This window comes from Mauremys mutica, chromosome 7 (genome assembly GCF_020497125.1).
Source record: "Mauremys mutica isolate MM-2020 ecotype Southern chromosome 7, ASM2049712v1, whole genome shotgun sequence".
NCBI classification, from domain to species: domain Eukaryota; kingdom Metazoa; phylum Chordata; order Testudines; family Geoemydidae; genus Mauremys; species Mauremys mutica.
In genome coordinates this window covers 81887132-81904556 of record NC_059078.1, presented here as the reverse complement: position 1 = coordinate 81904556, position 17425 = coordinate 81887132, and the positions used below count along the sequence as shown (strand labels likewise).

Genomic DNA, 17425 nt, shown 5'->3' with positions numbered 1-17425 from the left:
GCCTGCCGCCCCCCCGGGAAAGGGCCGCCCCAGGCGGGTGCTTGCCCCACTGGGCTCTGGAGCCGGCCCTGGCTGTAAGTTAAGCATGCTCTTAAGCACTTTGCTATCTTGGGACTGTAATTATTTGGACCATACAGGGTATAGCAGTAAACTTACAAACTAAAGCTCACAAACTTTTGTTATTGTTGAAAACTCTGCCAGCTTATTGCATCTGTAACAAAAGTATAACTGCATTCTTCTTTCTTTACTACTTTGAGGGTCTTGATCTTTCAAATTATACTGTGATTTTTCAAATTCTATTTTGTAAGCTTTTTTCTGAACAAAAAAGTGACTGTCATCATTTGGTCTCTTTACATTTTTTTAACAGATCCAATCATTAGCTTTGCTGAAGGGGGGAAAAATAGCACATTTTTGGGGAACACTGAGTCAGATTAGTTTTGATTTCAGTACATAAATTCTTAGGGGCTTAGTATGGTTAATTGCTTTTAGAATTGCTTTTTGCCTTTAGTAGAGTTAGCTGTGGTCAACATCTACACCTCTTCACAGCCTCAATTCAAACACTGGGTTGAATTCAGCCAATTAACATGATAATGTCAATGTCAAGACCCATTGTAATAAAAGGGGAGAGTTCTTATTTGCAAGGTAGTTTCGTAACATCATGGCTGAAGAGCAATGTCCTCTCCTCTGGAACTGTGTGGATCATACAGTCTTGAAGAAAATATTTCTCAGCGCTGACAGACTTTTTTTTTTTTTAATGAAAACGTTTCTAAAACTGCAACAACAATTTTACGTAGCCAGCTAACATCAAAATCTTTTGCCTTAATTTTTCAACAGTGTCTTGGTAAGCTGCTTCTTGCTTCTTGCTTCAGTACTACTTACTTTAAAGGCCATGCAACTGAAATTTTATAGGATCTCTTTACTGTTTAATTGGCAGGAAGGTTTTGACTATGCTGACTGAAGGATCTCTTGCCTCCTTTACTGAGTGCCAAATCCTGCCTTTACTTACATCTATGTAGGATTTGTCTCCATAGGTTTCGTTGTGCTCACATGGATGTGAGTTGGTCCTTAATGATTTAGTTTAATTATAAATTAGTTAAAGTGACTTCAGTTCATTTGTAGCTTAGAGTTGACACATGGGGCCAAGTCCTGCAGGCTTTAGTCAGGCAAAAAATCACTTTTGAAGTCAAAGGAACAGGGCTCTTACTCCAAAAGCCATTCCAGCATCAGTATGGATGGCAGAACCTGGCCCAGAGTATGGACTGTGGGATCAGGTTCAAGTCAACTTTGTCTAGATTGTTGGTGAAAACGATCCAATGTTTGATTATTGTTTGTTTTTACTTCGTGTGTTTGTTAACATGGTTCCCTTAAGTAATCATTCTTAGAATAACAATCAGGAAATTTTTTTCTCAGGCAAAACTCCCAAAGACTTCAGGATTGGGCCCTTTGATTTTGTACTTAAAGGCCTGATCCTCCAGGGTGCTGAGTGTTTCCTGTGAGGTGCTGTGTGCTCCCAACTGCTATTCTCTTAACTGGGAGGTGAAATAACTAGGTGATTCACAGGATCAGGCCCTTCATTTTTAGGTTGCTCTTTGTACGTGATTTAGTGGTAAAACCCACCCTTGCTCTGCAGGAGGAGAAGTGTCCATTTTATAGAGATTGTAAAAACTAATATAAATGCTTGCAGATTCATAATTCCAAGAAACTATAGAACAGAGTTATTTGTGTAATAGTTTGCCTATGAATTCTCAAAGGTAAGAAGGTGATCAGATTTGGGAAAACTCAGCTGTCACCTCCATTGTTTTCCTTTAAGAAAACTTGTTCCAAATTTGTAATGTTCGCCAGTGTGAAGTGAGTTTAATTATTAAAATTAAGTGCTTAAAATAGCTATTTGTAGAATGTGAGTAAAACCAAATTGGACACATTCAGTTATTTATGGTATGGGACTTGTTTCAGGAACATTTTGTGCTCAAGCCACCCTCCTCTATTTGCCACTGTAATTTCCACTTACTCACTTTGGGAGGGTGGGAAGGGAAAGCCAGCCTCTTCAAAGAGTAGTTTTAAGGCTTATTCAGCATTCTCTCATTTCTGCTTTGGGCACCACTCTGGCCTTGGGGTCATCTCCCCCCCCCCCCCCCCCCCCGTAACAATAGAATGACATCTTTTTCCAAATAAGACATTGAAGAGATCTTGTTTTGAAAATTACCTTTAATTTTAGTTGTTCCTTTAGCCTCCAGCTGTTGGTGTTACCAGTATATGAATGTCCTACCAACTTGTGGCAAGATGAGTTGTGTGGGGATGTGGATATTTTAATGCTTGATGAGGGAAAGCTGACAGAATAGATGGTATTAAACTTTCAAAGTAAGGTTTCATAAACTTTGAGGGGCTTTTTTCCAAACAGCAAAATGTTTGTTAAAGTGCTCAAAAAGTTACATTTTTCTAGTGGCTGGGTTTTACACTTGCGTTAATATTCTGAGGATTCAGGTCTCTCATTTAATCTGTGCTGGTTAGATCTTTTATATGAATAGCTTATCTTTGCTTAAGAAAGGTGGATGCCCTGCTTTATAGTTTAGTATCAACCTATATTTTAAAACAAATTGAACACTTTTTTTTTTAACTACACTGATTTCTAAGAAAGAAAAATCTAGATACTGTGAAGGGTATTGTTAACTTTTTTTAAGAGTCACACTTTTTTTTGATCCAACAATTTCTAAAATGTTTAAGTTGCTTTCATGTGAACAAGCTTGGAAGCAGGAAGACACAACTCAAATGCCTATTTCTATAGTATGAAGTGAAGGTTGTGGGTGGACCTTTGACAGAGCTGCATTATGTTTTGTTACCATATGTGACATGCTGGTTAAATGGACGGGACAAGTCTTTGTAGTTTTGTAATGTTCCATTGTTAGTTAGCATATAAAATGTGTGGAATTGGTGCAGCTGTTCATAAGCTGACAATCTGATACCCTAATATAGGACAACAAACAAATTACTAAATCATAATATTGGAGCCTGGGTCTTAAAGATGCTGCTTATATCAATGTAAAATACTCCCATTTCTTAAAAATAAAGTCACCTATATCCTCCTTCTGTGACACTGCAAATGGAAACTGCACCAAATATCTATTACAATTCAAATACACAGGGTTAGGACTAAAATTTTGCTTGTAGATACATTCTAGGGATCTCTGAAAAGTAGTTTTGTGTAAACCCTTTACATAATATCTGGGCTATTTTACCATCTAGTAAGAAGTGTTGGGCTCCAGATGGTCCTTTTTTTTCCTGTTTTTCTGAGGCTGGGGTTCTAAAAGGCATGTCTGGAAAGCTACTACAGTAGATCCTAGCTTAACAATGTAGTTATGTTCCTGAAAAATGCTGCTTTAAGTGAAACGATGTTAAGCAAATCCAATTTTCCCATAAGAATTAATGTAAAGGGGGGGGGGGGTTTAGATTTCAGGGAAATTTTTTTCACCAGACAAAAGACTGTTTTATATATACACTGTATAAGTTTTAAACAATTTAATACTGTACACAGCAATGATGATTGTGAAGCTTGGTTGAGGTGGTGGAGTCAGAGGGTGGGATATTTCCCAGGGAATGCCTTACTGCTAAATGATGAACTAGCACTCGGCTGAGCGCTCAAGGGTTAACCAGGGCCGGCTCTAGGCACTAGCATCCCAAGCATGTGCTTGGGGCGGCACTTTTCAGGGGCGGCACTCCGGCCCTTTTTTTTTTTTTTTTTTTTTGTTGCTTGGGGCAGCAAAAAACCTGGAGCCGGCCCTGGGGTTAACACATTGTTAATGTAGCCTCACACTCTACAAGGCAGCCCAAATGGAGGGAGAAGACACAGCATGGCGGAGAGAGACAGAGACACACTGTGTGTGTGTGTGTGTGTGTGTGTGTGTGTGTGTGTGTGTGTGTGTGTGTGTGTGTGAGAGAGAGACACCCACCCCATGTGTGAGAGACACGCATTGTCTCTTTAAGTACGCTGACCCCCCTCTAAGTACTCTGCCTTTTTAAGTAGATCAGTAAGTTGACACAGCAGCTGCTGCCAGCAAGATCCCTCGTCCTGAGCCCTGTCATGTCCCCCCTCCCCCTGCTTTGTGGAGACAGGGTACAGGAACAGGAGGCAGGAGCGGGGGGAAGCGGACACCCTGACATTAGCCCCCCTCTTCCCTTCCCCCTCTGCACAGCAAGCAGGAGACTCCTGGGAGCAGCTCCAAGGCAGAGGGCAGGAGCAGCACAGGGCAGTGGGGGGCGGGACAGCTGAATTGCCCAGCAATTAATAGCCTGCTGGGTGGCTGACACACAGGGAACTTACAGGACCTGATGGGATGCTGCCGGTCCACCCTGGTTCCAAGCCCCCACTAGCTAGCTCCAACGGGCTGCTCTTTCTGCAAGCAGTGGACAAAGCAGGCGGCTGCCAAACAACAGTATAAGGGAGCATTGTGCAACTTTAAACAAGCATGTTCTCTAATCAGAGGTGAAAGTAAGCTGGTACAGGCCGGTACGGAGGACCGGTAAGAAAAGGAGACTGACTGAGGGAGGGAGAGAGAAGCCTGCTCCCTGCATAAGAATAGTTTAAACTCAACTGTTCCCTGAGTGGTTCAGCCCCCCGGGGGTTAGGAGTGGTTTCTGGTATCCTTGTTAATTTCACTCACAGTACCTGGGGGGAGGGGGTCCAGGGGAGGGTGTGTTTGACCATGGCAGGGGCAGTCCTTTTCTGCCCCAGGGAGGAGGGGATCTCTCCAATACTAATATACACAACAAATACAAGCATTTGGCTGCACAGCTTAAATCCAGAGCTAATAAAAGCAGGTGGAAGGGGAAAACTCACTGTCACATTGGTTTCTCTGTTCTCACAGGATGGGCTCTACCTGAGTAGGGAAGGAAATAGACTTCTAGGAGGAAGGCTGGCTCATCTGATCAAAAGAGCTTTAAACTAGGTATTGGGGGGAGACGGTTGGGAGATGTCCAGGCACTCTCCACGCCAAATTTAAACATTGAGAGGGAGGACAACAGGATAAGAACGGATATAGCCAGAGGGAGGGGTTTGGACATAAGGAAGGGGGGGGATGGATACTAGACCAATAGGTCATACTGGTGGTACTGTGTCCCTACCAAATTGGGTAACAAAGGTGAGAGAAGCCAAACAGCAAAAATTAGGATGTTTGTTCACCAATGCGAGAAGCCTAGGTAACAAAATGGAGGAATTGGAGCTCCTGGTCCGAGAATTGAAACCGGATATCGTAGGAATAACCGAAACATGGTGGAACGGTAGTCATGATTGGAGTACAGGTATGGAAGGGTATGTGCTGTTTAGGAAAGACCGAAACAAAGGTAAAGGTAGGGGAGTAGCATTGTATGTCAATAATGAGGTAAACTGTAATGAAATAACTAGTAATGGAATGGATAATACGGAGTCTGTTTGGGCAATGGTCACATTAGGGAAGAAAACTACTAGAGCCTCCCCTGGGATAGTGATTGGGGTGTGCTATAGACCGCCGGGATCTAGCCTGGATATGGATAGAGAACTCTTTAATGTTTTTAAGGAGGTAAATACTAATAGGAACTGTATGATCATGGGAGACTTTAACTTCCCGGATATAGATTGGGGAACAAATGCTAGTAATAATAATAGAGCTCAGCTTTTCCTAGACGTGATAGCTGATGAATTCCTTCATCAAGTAGTTGCTGAACTGACGAGGGGGGATGCCATTTTAGATTTGGTTTTGGTGAGTAGTGAGGACCTTGTTGAGGAAATGGTTGTAGGGGACAACCTTGGCTCGAGTGATGATGAGCTAATTCGGTTCAAAATAAATGGAGGGATAAACAAAATTGCATCTGAGACTAAGGTTTACGATTTCAAAAGGGCTAACTTTACTAAATTAAGGCGACTAGTTAGGGAAGTGGATTGGACTAACATATTTAGGGATCTAAAGGCGGAAGATGCCTGGGATTATTTCAGGTTGAAGTTGCAGGAGCTGTCAGAGGCCTGTATCCCGAGAAAGGGAAAATGGTCCGTAGGTAGCAGTTTTAGACCGAGCTGGATAAGCAAGCGTCTCAGAGGGATGATTAAGAAAAAACAGAAAGCGTACAAGGAGTGGAAGATGGGAGGGATCAGCAAAGAAACCTACCTTATTGAGGTCAGATGGTGTAGGGATGCAGTGAGAAAGGCCAAAAGCCGGGTAGAGATGGACCTTGCGAAGGGAATTAAAACCAATAGTAAAAGGTTTTTTAGCCGTATAAATAGGAAGAAAACCAAGAAAGAAGAAGTGGGACCGCTTAAAACTGTAAACGGAGTGGAGATTAAGGATAAGCTAGGCATGGCACAATACCTAAACGAATATTTTGCCTCGGTCTTTAATGAGGCTAATGAAGGGTTTAGGAATAGTGGCAGAGTGACTGATGGGAATGAAGGTGCGGGGTTGGAAATTACAGTATCCGAGGTAGAAGCCAAACTTGAACAGCTTAACGGTAGTAAATCAGGCAGCCCGGATAATCTTCATTCTAGAATATTAAAGGAATTGGCGAGTGAAATTGCAAGCCTGTTAGTGATAATTTTTAACGAATCTCTAAACTCGGGGGTTGTACCGTTTGACTGGAGATTAGCTAATATAGTTCCTATTTTCAAGAAGGGGAAAAAAAGTGACCCGGGTAACTACAGGCCTGTTAGTTTAACATCTGTAGTATGTAAAGTCATGGAAAAAATATTAAAGGAGAGAGTAGTTACGGACCTTGAGGTCAATGGCAATTGGAACAAATTACAACATGGTTTTACGAAAGGTAGATCGTGCCAAACCAACCTGATCTCCTTCTTTGAGAAAGTAACAGATTTTTTAGACAAGGGAAATGCGGTGGATCCAATATATCTTGATTTCAGTAAGGCGTTTGATACGGTACCGCATGAAGAATTACTGGTTAAATTGGAAAAGATGGGGATCGAAATGAAAATCCAGAGGTGGATAAGGAACTGGTTAAAGGGGAGACTACAACGGGTCGTATTGAAAGGTGATCTGTCGAGTTGGAGGGAGGTTACCAGTGGAGTTCCTCAAGGTTCGGTTTTGGGTCCGATCTTATTCAATCAATTTATCACTGACCTTGGAACCAAAAGTAGGAGTGGGCTGATAAAGTTTGCGGATGACACGAAGTTGGGAGGTATTGCCAATTCGGAGAAGGATCGGGATATCCTCCAGGGAGATTTGGATGACCTTGTAAACTGGAGTATTAGTAATAGGATGAAATTCAATAGTGAGAAGTATAAGGTTATGCATTTAGGGATGACTAACAGGAATTTTAGTTATAAGATGGGGACGCACCAGTTGGAAGTAACGGAAGAGGAGAAGGACCTCGGAGTCCTGGTTGATCGCAGGATGACTATGAGTCGGCAATGTGATGTGGCCGTTAAAAAAGCTAATGCGGTCTTGGGATGCATTAGGCGAGGTATTTCTAGTAGAGATAAGGAAGTGCTAGCCCCGTTATACAAGGCGTTGGTGAGACCTCATTTGGAGTACTGTGTGCAGTTTTGGTCTCCCATGTTTAAGAAGGATGAATTCAAACTGGAACAGGTACAAAGAAGGGCCACTAGAATGATTCGAGGAATGGAAAGCCTGTCGTATGAAAGGAGACTTGAGGAGCTCGGTTTGTTTTCCTTAACCAAAAGAAGGTTGAGAGGAGATATGATTGCTCTCTTTAAATATATCAGAGGGATAAATACCAGGGAGGGAGAGGAATTATTTCAGCTCAGTACTAATGTGGACACGAGAACAAATGGATATAAATTGGCAGTCGGGAAGTTTAGGCTTGTAATTAGACAAGTTCTGAAAGAACTCAAATGTGAAGTTGCGGAACTATTAACTAAGGTTTGTAACCTGTCCTTTAAATCGGCTTCGGTACCCAATGACTGGAAGTTAGCTAATGTAACGCCAATATTTAAAAAGGGCTCTAGGGGTGATCCCGGCAATTACAGACCGGTAAGTCTAACGTCGGTACCAGGCAAATTAGTTGAAACAATAGTAAAGAATAAAATTGTCAGACACATAGAAAAACATAAACTCTTGAGCAATAGTCAACATGGTTTCTGTAAAGGGAAATCGTGTCTTACTAATCTATTAGAGTTCTTTGAAGGGGTCAACAAACATGTGGACAAGGGGGATCCAGTGGACATAGTGTACTTAGATTTCCAGAAAGCCTTTGACAAGGTCCCTCACCAAAGGCTCTTACATAAATTAAGCTGTCATGGGATAAAAGGAAAGGTCCTTTCATGGATTGAGAACTGGTTAAAGGACAGGGAACAAAGGGTAGGAATTAATGGTAAATTCTCAGAATGGAGAGGGGTAACTAGTGGTGTTCCCCAAGGGTCAGTCCTAGGACCAATCCTATTCAATTTATTCATAAATGATCTGGAGAAAGGGGTAAACAGTGAGGTGGCAAAGTTTGCAGATGATACTAAACTACTCAAGATAGTTAAGACCAAAGCAGATTGTGAAGAACTTCAAAAAGATCTCACAAAACTAAGTGATTGGGCAACAAAATGGCAAATGAAATTTAATGTGGATAAATGTAAAGTAATGCACATTGGAAAAAATAACCCCAACTATACATACAACATGATGGGGGCTAATTTAGCTACAACGAGTCAGGAAAAAGATCTTGGAGTTATCGTGGATAGTTCTCTGAAGATGTCCACGCAGTGTGCAGAGGCGGTCAAAAAAGCAAACAGGATGTTAGGAATCATTAAAAAGGGGATAGAGAATAAGACTGAGAATATATTATTGCCCTTATATAAATCCATGGTATGCCCACATCTTGAATACTGTGTACAGATGTGGTCTCCTCACCTCAAAAAAGATATTCTAGCACTAGAAAAGGTTCAGAAAAGAGCAACTAAAATGATTAGGGGTTTAGAGAGGGTCCCATATGAGGAAAGATTAAAGAGGCTAGGACTCTTCAGTTTGGAAAAGAGAAGACTAAGGGGGGACATGATAGAGGTATATAAAATCATGAGTGATGTTGAGAAAGTGGATAAGGAAAAGTTATTTACTTATTCCCATAATACAAGAACTAGGGGTCACCAAATGAAATTAATAGGCAGCAGGTTTAAAACAAATAAAAGGAAGTTCTTCTTCACGCAGCGCACAGTCAACTTGTGGAACTCCTTACCTGAGGAGGTTGTGAAGGCTAGGACTATAACAATGTTTAAAAGGGGACTGGATAAATTCATGGTGGCTAAGTCCATAAATGGCTATTAGCCAGGATGGGTAAGAATGGTGTCCCTAGCCTCTGTTCGTCAGAGGATGGAGATGGATGGCAGGAGAGAGATCGCTTGATCATTGCCTGTTAGGTTCACTCCCTCAGGGGCACCTGGCATTGGCCGCTGTCGGTAGACAGATACTGGGCTAGATGGACCTTTGGTCTGACCCGGTACGGCCTTTCTTATGTTCTTATGTTCTTATGTTCTAGACGAAGGTTTCTAACCATCAGGGGAGTGAAATTCTGGAACAGCCTACCGAGGGAAACAGTGGGGGCGAAGGACCTCTCTGGCTTTAAGATTAAGCTTGATAAGTTTATGGAAGGAATGGTTTGATAGGATAACGTGATTTAGTCAATAGGTCAATAACGTGCGGCCACTGGTAATTAGCGCCGAGGGTCAATGTTGGGATATTGAAAGTCTTTTTCCTGAGTGTCTGGCTGGAGAGTCTTGCCCGCATGCTCGGGGTTCAGCTGATCACCATATTTGGGGTCGGGAAGGAATTTTCCTCCAGGGTAGATGTGGCCCTGGAGGTTTTTCGCCTTCCTCCGCAGCATGGGGCAGGGGTCGCTTGCTGGAGGATTATCTGCTACTTGAAGTCTTTAAATCAGGATTTGGGGACTTCAACAGCTGAGTCAAGGGAGAGAATTATTTCAGGAGTGGGTGGGTCAGCTTTTGTGGCCTGCATCTTGCGGGAGGTCAGACTAGATGATCATAATGGTCCCTTCTGATCTTAAGTTCTATGATTCTATGATTCTATGATTCTCAGCTCCTCCCTCCCCCTCCTCCAGCCAGGCTGCAGACAAGGCTCTGCATTCCTCCCCCTGACCCCCAGCAGGGGTTCTCCTCTAGGCTCTAGCTTGCAATAGGGACACTGGCTGAGATGCCTGCTGCTGCTGCCTGCAAAAGAACAGTTTAAACTCAGCAGTTCCCTGTGCAGTTCAGTGCCCGGAGTTAGGAGCCATTTCTGGCATCCTTGTTAATTTCACTCCCAGTTGTTGGGTGTGTGTGACCACGGCAGGGGCAGTTCTTTTCTGCCCCCGGGATGAGGGGATCTCCTAAACACAATCAAAATCAGGAACCATTTCCAAGTTCAAATCTATCTCCCTCCCCAGCAGAGGATCATGGTTGTGATGTCCAAACTGCTTGCAGATCCTCTTTGAAATGTTACTGTTTAAAAAAAAACAACACAAAAACCAAGGAGAACATGGTGGAAAGATGTGTCATGATGATTAGGGTTTATTTTGGGCAAAGCAATTTTGCTAAAGCAACTAAAGATTCACAGGGAAAGCAAATAGCCCCCATAGACAAAACCACAAAGGGATTGGAGGGGAAAACTGAATATTCAGGGAAATTATTGTGCCTTCTTTGAAAGAAATAGTAGTTTTCATTCCAATCCTCTTTATATATTGATTTAAACACCTGAAATGTCCTTAGGACAGCGGGTGCAATCTCTGATCTCTTTTTGTTTTGTCCTGCCTGCAGAGTGCAGAGGCTGAAATTGACAAAACTTTCTCTAAATATCTTGTATATTTCATGAAGGCTATTCCAGTTGTCCTTCATTCACCCCTGACTTCCCCTTCCCCCTCACCCCCCAGCTCCCTCCCTGGCTGGCTGGCTGTGTTTTTTGCCTTGGTTACTTACTCCTTGGCAGACCCAGCCCAGCGGCACCTGCTGGCTCTCTGCAGGCAGCAGCCCACAGGGGCCGGTTGCTGGGGTTGCTGCTGGTTGGAGGCAGGCTGCAGCTGCATTATTTGTGACACATTCATACACATACACATACATACAGTGAGAGGTGAAAGTAAGCCGGTCTGGTCTGGTACAGCATACCGGCAAGAGCCAGCATGCTGTGCTGGACCGCATTGACTTCCACGGCGGGGACTGCGGGCAGCCCAGAGCTCTTTGAATCCCGGCCGTGGCTCCAGCAGCTGGGCCGAGGGGGGCATTTAAAGGGCTCAAAGCTCCCCACGGCTGCGGGCAGCCCAGAGCCCTTTGAATCCCGGCCACGGCTTTGGCAGCCGGGCTGGGGCCAGGATTTAAAGGGCTCTGGGCTTCCCTCAGTGGCAGGAGCTCTGGGCCCTTTAAATCCCTGCCTCAGCCCCGCAAAGCTCGGGGTTCCCCCTGGCGGCCAGAGCCTTGGGCCCTTTAGTTTGCCCCTGAGCCCTGGGGGGCTCCCAGCCACCTCTGCAGCTGGGAGCCCCTGGTTGATTTACAGGCCCTGGGGCTCCCAGCCACAGCTGGTTCCCCAGGGCCTTTAAATCTTGAGAGGCCACGCCTCTTCAGGGAGAGGCCACGCCACCCCTCAGGACTCCAGCAGTACCGGTAAGTCCTGTAAGTTACTTTCCCCCCTGTCTCTAATAGATCAGCAACGTAACAATGAAACAACGTTAACCGGGACAACGTTAAGAGAGGAGTTACTATACTTTATTCCTGTCTTTCTGTTGGAGTAGTCTTGCCTTTAAGATAATTTCATGAGCATAAATTATTCTGGCTTTAGCTGGAATAACACACAGCTTCCTCAGATGTTAGCTTACAAGGGGCTAGATGACATGTTTCACACAAACTTTCAGGCTGATTTAAAATTCAAAGCAAAATGTAGCATTCAAGGAGAATGGACCCTATCTTGCTGTGCTTATTTAGGCAAATCTACCATTAACTTCATTAAGGAATGGAGGATTGGGCCTAACACGTGGCTCTGAGGCATTGCATAGAAGACTTGAGGTTCATAACAGGGAAATGGATTTAGTCATTTGTGACAGATAGAATCGTGCTTCTTGCAGTTCCATGTTCCTGGGATGCTTTGGAATTCTGAAATGTTAAAGTAAGAGGTATTATTCTGTATCAGATGTCCATAGGATTATCTGATGTCAAGGCATTTTACACTTCCCGGAAAAACAAAATAGTGAATACATTTAAAAATACCATAATCCACAAGCCAATGTATAAGACCACATTTCTTAGCCAAAATATGAAATGGGTTTACAGCATCTTGTGGCATTGAGGTGCTGATGCTCTTAAGGGCAAGGGTCTGCCACACAGATTTGTGTGCAGGATCAGACCCTTAGTTTGTCAGTAAACTGAAAAGCATATAACCTCTGTTTTTTGGCTTATTTTGTGAGAGTTGAGTTTTCGTCTAAAGACACCATTCTTCTCTGATTGGCAGTTTCTCCTGAGAGTTTGCCTAAATTTGGCTAGTTGCGAGTATTGACTGGACCATAGGGTGTAAACATTCCAAAGCATACATGGATATTTCTCCCACTGAACACTACAAACAGAGATGAGTAGCATGGCAGCATGTCTTCTGTTTATCCTGTCCACTGTATTGCACATCAAAGCTAGAAGCAGGTTACTTGATTAATTGCAATGTAGCGGAATTCTTTGCTAGTATGTGATCAGAGTCAACAAGATAAAAGGATGTTCTTCAGTATGTGTTAGTTGTGTGGGTGCAGCATGCAGCATTCACAAAGCTGGAGGGAAACTGTGCTTCCTGGCAGGGTTGGTAAGTGACTGGTGCTACAGAAGTGAAAAGATGCTACTTCTGCTCACTGTTGGAACTTCTTCAGCTTTATGAGGAGATAGGCCAAAATATGGGTATCAAATTGTGGTGAATATATTTGCACTTTATTTTTAAACTCTTGTAGTTAATGGGAATTAAGGTCTTTCAGAAATTTAAAATATTTCACTGGACTAAGAATATTTTATAGGACCCTTTCAAGGTCAAGGTATGAAGAGACAGGTTAGAGAACTATATTTATTTACTTAATTTGTCCATAAAGCACCACGTATATTTGGGGTATTCTTGAAATTAAGACAATATGATACTCTTGAAAAGCTTATTGTCACAGTCTCTGAATGAAAGAATATATTCCGACCAGCCCGTCATCCGTCCCCCTACTCCTCCCCCAACTTCCACAGCTAGAGGTTTTGAAAAGTGCCCACAATATACTCACCATGCTGGGAGCTGCTGAACCATCCTAAAGCATGACCATGAAGAAAGTCTGACCCATTTCATACTTTTATTAATATGGGAACTTTGTAGGAAATTTTCTGGTACCTTTTCCTGTCCACTAAGCTTATAAATCTAACAAAATCAGCAACATTGGCTGGGGTATTCTTTGAGAGATACCCCATTCCATGCCTGGTGAAAAAAACTGACCTTCTACAGAAGGAAGAAGAAATGGTCAAGCGAGAACACATCTTCAGGAGTTTAGAATCTGGGGTCCACTAAACAAGGGAGCAGAAACAGTGCATGAAGGAGAGGCAGAAGGACTAGGAAGTGCATAGGGAAGTCCCTATGATGTAGCTTCTGAGACAGTGCAAACTGATGCTGCAAAGCATAATGGAGCCAAGCTCCCAAACAGAGCAGGTCAGAAACTTTCTGATGAAAAATACCGGTTAATTGAACCCAAAATGTGAGTCTGCTTCGACAAACTTTTGTCTAATCATAGGCAGAATTCAACAAAACCCTGCCTAGTTCCTTGCCAGCTTGCCTGTCAGGCCCAGGTTTTCAGGGTCTGTGGCTCTGGGGCAGACTTGCCATGTGGACTGTGCTGGGTCCGGGGCCAGGAACCCCACAGCTTTCAGGGTCTACAGCTCCAGGGCAACCACACCATGCCCAGGGGTGGCTCCAGGCCCCAGCACGCCAAGCGCATGCTTGGGGCGGCAAGCCGCTGGGGGCGCTCTGCCGGCGCCGCGAGGGCGGCAGACAGGCTGCCTTCCGCGGCTTGCCTGTGGAGGGTCCGCTGGACAACAGCTGGTTCGGTGGACCTCCCGTCTTCAAAGCTCTGAGGAGCTGAGATCCTGGAGGTCCTGGGATGGGCTTCCATGGTCTGCAGCTGGGGGCAGCCTCACCACATGCCTTAGGATTTCTAGATTCCTGGGCCAGGTGGCTCCCTGAGCTGCCCGACTCCCAGCTCCAACCCATCAAAACACCTATGTACAGTTAAGCATGTTCTTAAGCATGTGAATAATCTGATTGAAGTAATATCTAAAGTTAAGCAAATGCATAAGTGTTTATAGGATCATTGGTAAGGAGATCACGAAATAGTACATTTTACAAAACCATGTGTAGATGCCCAAGAATGCTAACTCCTCTTTCAGGCAAGTTCCCTTTGCACTTTACAAATAAAAATATCTGCTAGGTGATGTAGTATTTAAAATGAAAAACAGAATTGCTGAAAGCCATAGCAAAAATCCCTAAATTCTTCTGGTGTTCAGCTGATTATATAACACGGCATATTGTTCTTCAGAGCTAGTGTGTTACCCACCTAGAGTACTTAGATCTGCAGTGGGCAGAGCCAGGATCCTGCAGGCAAATTTGTAATCGGAGTGGGGAGGGGAAAGGTGGGTAATAAAGAGGAATGAAATCCAATTCCCCTACATTTTACCTATTTTTATCTTGAATTATGCCTTCTTTGACAGGACTGCAATTAATATTGCTTATAAAACAGAAGGCTCTTCCCATTGGTCTCATTATGGCTGTTCAGCTAGTGTGACACTGTTAAGGGGATTCCCCCATTATCTCTGGCTGACACCAGGCCAATTCTGCTTTGCCAGAGGACTGTCACACAAATGGCGATAATATTTATTCAGACTTGTACTATTAGTGTAAAAAATGTAGCTTGTGCTTCAGACACAAGCTACTGTCACAAATGGTGTATTTATTGAGGTGTTCCCCCCCTTTACAAAAGCAATATTAAATATAGGCTAGATTTGCAATCTGTACTTGGAATGAAGGCTATTTCATTGCTTCATAGGAATTAAACTTAAATGAGCTATGAAGAAATCTCACTGGTTAACAATTTCAGGGGCAAAGCTTCATATCAGTTCGTAAGTTAATAATAATAATAAAGCCCCTCAAAAAATAATTTAGAAATGTAAAATTCAGTTAACACACACTGTCCCCCTTTCTAATATTTATTACAATACTACAGCCTGTATTGAAAGTACTAATAACAGTTGTATTCTTTTTATAGTTCATACTACTGCTACATTTATCAGGGATACGTAAAGCTTATTATTAAAATTATTAATTGAAAATTAGTTAAAACATTGACCCTTTGCTACATTTATAAATTGGTTGCAGTATTTCCATTTTGTTAATGTGAGGCTCAGAAATATCTAATACTATAAAATATATGTATAGATGTTATAGTATTATGGTAGTTTTACTTTTGCAAGGGAATGTTCATAATTCTATTACAGTGTCATAGGCAGGCTAGTGTCTGGTCTTAACAGAGGCCTACTCAGACCCTACAAGGCTAGGGATCTCTCAGTTATAATATTGCTGGATATGGAAGTTAGATGGCAGGGTGCTAGCCAAGGGGTTCTTCCTATACACACATTTTCCAGGCGTGCTGAATCTTTGCAGTTATAAGTATTATGGCAGTCACAAAGAGCGGGTAAAGTTGTGTCAGCAGCTAAAACATTGTATGTGGTTATATTATATCCTGCAAAGTCTGGGTGCTGTAAAAAGTGGACGACATAATGGAACACACAGAACTATGAACAATCTGGGGAGGCCAACCAAGATCTGGGGAGCAGCTGTCGCTTCTTGCCTCCTAGCAAATGATGCCCCGATTGCATTCATATATGCTTAAAGCATATTGAGTTTGAGAGCTATCATATGACATCAGAAAATATCATGAGCGAGGATTCAGTTAATTATCAGCCAAAGTGCAGTGTCACTGTGCTGCTCCCAGTAAAAACATATTGCAGTTTTATCAGTTTCTGGAACTGCAAGTATCATATAATTAATTCATAGGATATGATTGATCAATAAGAAAAAAATTAAAACCCCAAACAGAAAATAATACTAGTAACACAAAGTAAGGTGCGGTTGCTAACAATGCAAACGGTGTCCTTTTGCCTCTGCAAACGCAACTCTCAGTAGCTTAGTTTCAGTAGCTCTGATTGTTGCATGGACTTTTAACATGCTGTAACTTAATAGTGAACAGCTTAGTTTACACTGTATTTGTTTATTCATAACTACTTCAGACTTATTAGGTGAAATATTATGAAAGCCGACATTGTGAGTGAGCAGATGGTAACATAGAGCTAGTCATCTGATTAATAATTTGCTGGAAGCTGATGCTTTTGCACACATAAATTATCGGTTTAATAAATTCTATTTAAGATAATAGGATGCTGCTGTTGTGGGGGTATTTTAAGCACTCTGAAGCCTAGGTTGAATTACAGAAGAAACAGAGTACATCTGGTTCTTATATAAATGGCTGAAGAAGGGGGCACGTGTAAACTGCAGGTCAGATGCTGTTTCAGAGTTCAACAATTCTTATGTTTTTAAACTCTCGTTTGTGCTTGTTATGCAATTTGTCTTAGAGACTCTGCAAGCAATTGGCAGTGAGAACACAGAAAAGCAAGGTTCCTTTTCCTGCACACGGCGCTCGTCTCTCCCCCATAGTACTGAAGCCTACAGTGGAAAAACCAGTTGGAACTAATAGTGGCACAGTGAACACCTCATGTTCCTGGATCTTCAGCAGACCATGTTCCAAAGCATGAACTTGATCCACAAGACTTGACTCCCTGCAGGAATCTCTGAGCAAACTATAACAACAAATTGGAAGCCTTGTCCTTAGGGATTCAGACTATGGAGAATGAATATCTGCCTAGAAATCTTACTTGTAGAGAGACTGCACGTGTGGATTACCCCACAATAGTGGACCTGGAAAGATAATTTTGTGTGGTGATTAAAAGAATTTAGGAAAGTGGAGAGACTGGGATCCTGTCATGCCTATTCCCAGTGCAAAAACCACTCTCACGCATATGGTGCATACGTGGTGGAATATCTGTTGGGTCTGCCCTACTGAGAACAATTTTAATTGTTCTTGAATCATTGAATAACAGAAAAGCAGTAAGAGAAGTGGAGAACCTAGTGTTTCAGATGCTAAAACTGGTGGTTTCTGGGATTTTCAGATTAGACAGTAGCTGCATGAGTTTGGCTAATATGACTGTCCTCTATGGTATCCTTGTAGTTTATCAGGTATCATAGGTTCCAATCAAACATCCAAGAGAAGTGTGGTCATTCTCTGGAAAAACAGACTGTTTTGCTCCCTTTTTGGGGACTGGAGGACGAAGAAATGGGGATGTCTGTTAAAACAAGCTACCTCATTCTATGATACTGAGTTCAGTTTTAACTGTTTGGTTACAGGGATTTCTTTTTTA

At 42.7% G+C, this 17425-nt stretch overlaps 1 long non-coding RNA gene across 2 annotated transcripts in view; it reads left to right on the top strand.

The window, feature by feature from the left end:
- Window positions 1-17040, top strand: part of LOC123374402 — a 97175-nt gene extending 80135 nt beyond the window's left edge. For both annotated transcript variants that reach the window (XR_006581097.1, XR_006581093.1), the window contains exon 5: window positions 16583-17040. This is a non-coding gene — a long non-coding RNA (uncharacterized LOC123374402). The remainder of the gene's footprint in view (window positions 1-16582) is intronic.
- Window positions 17041-17425: the final 385 nt, after the last annotated feature.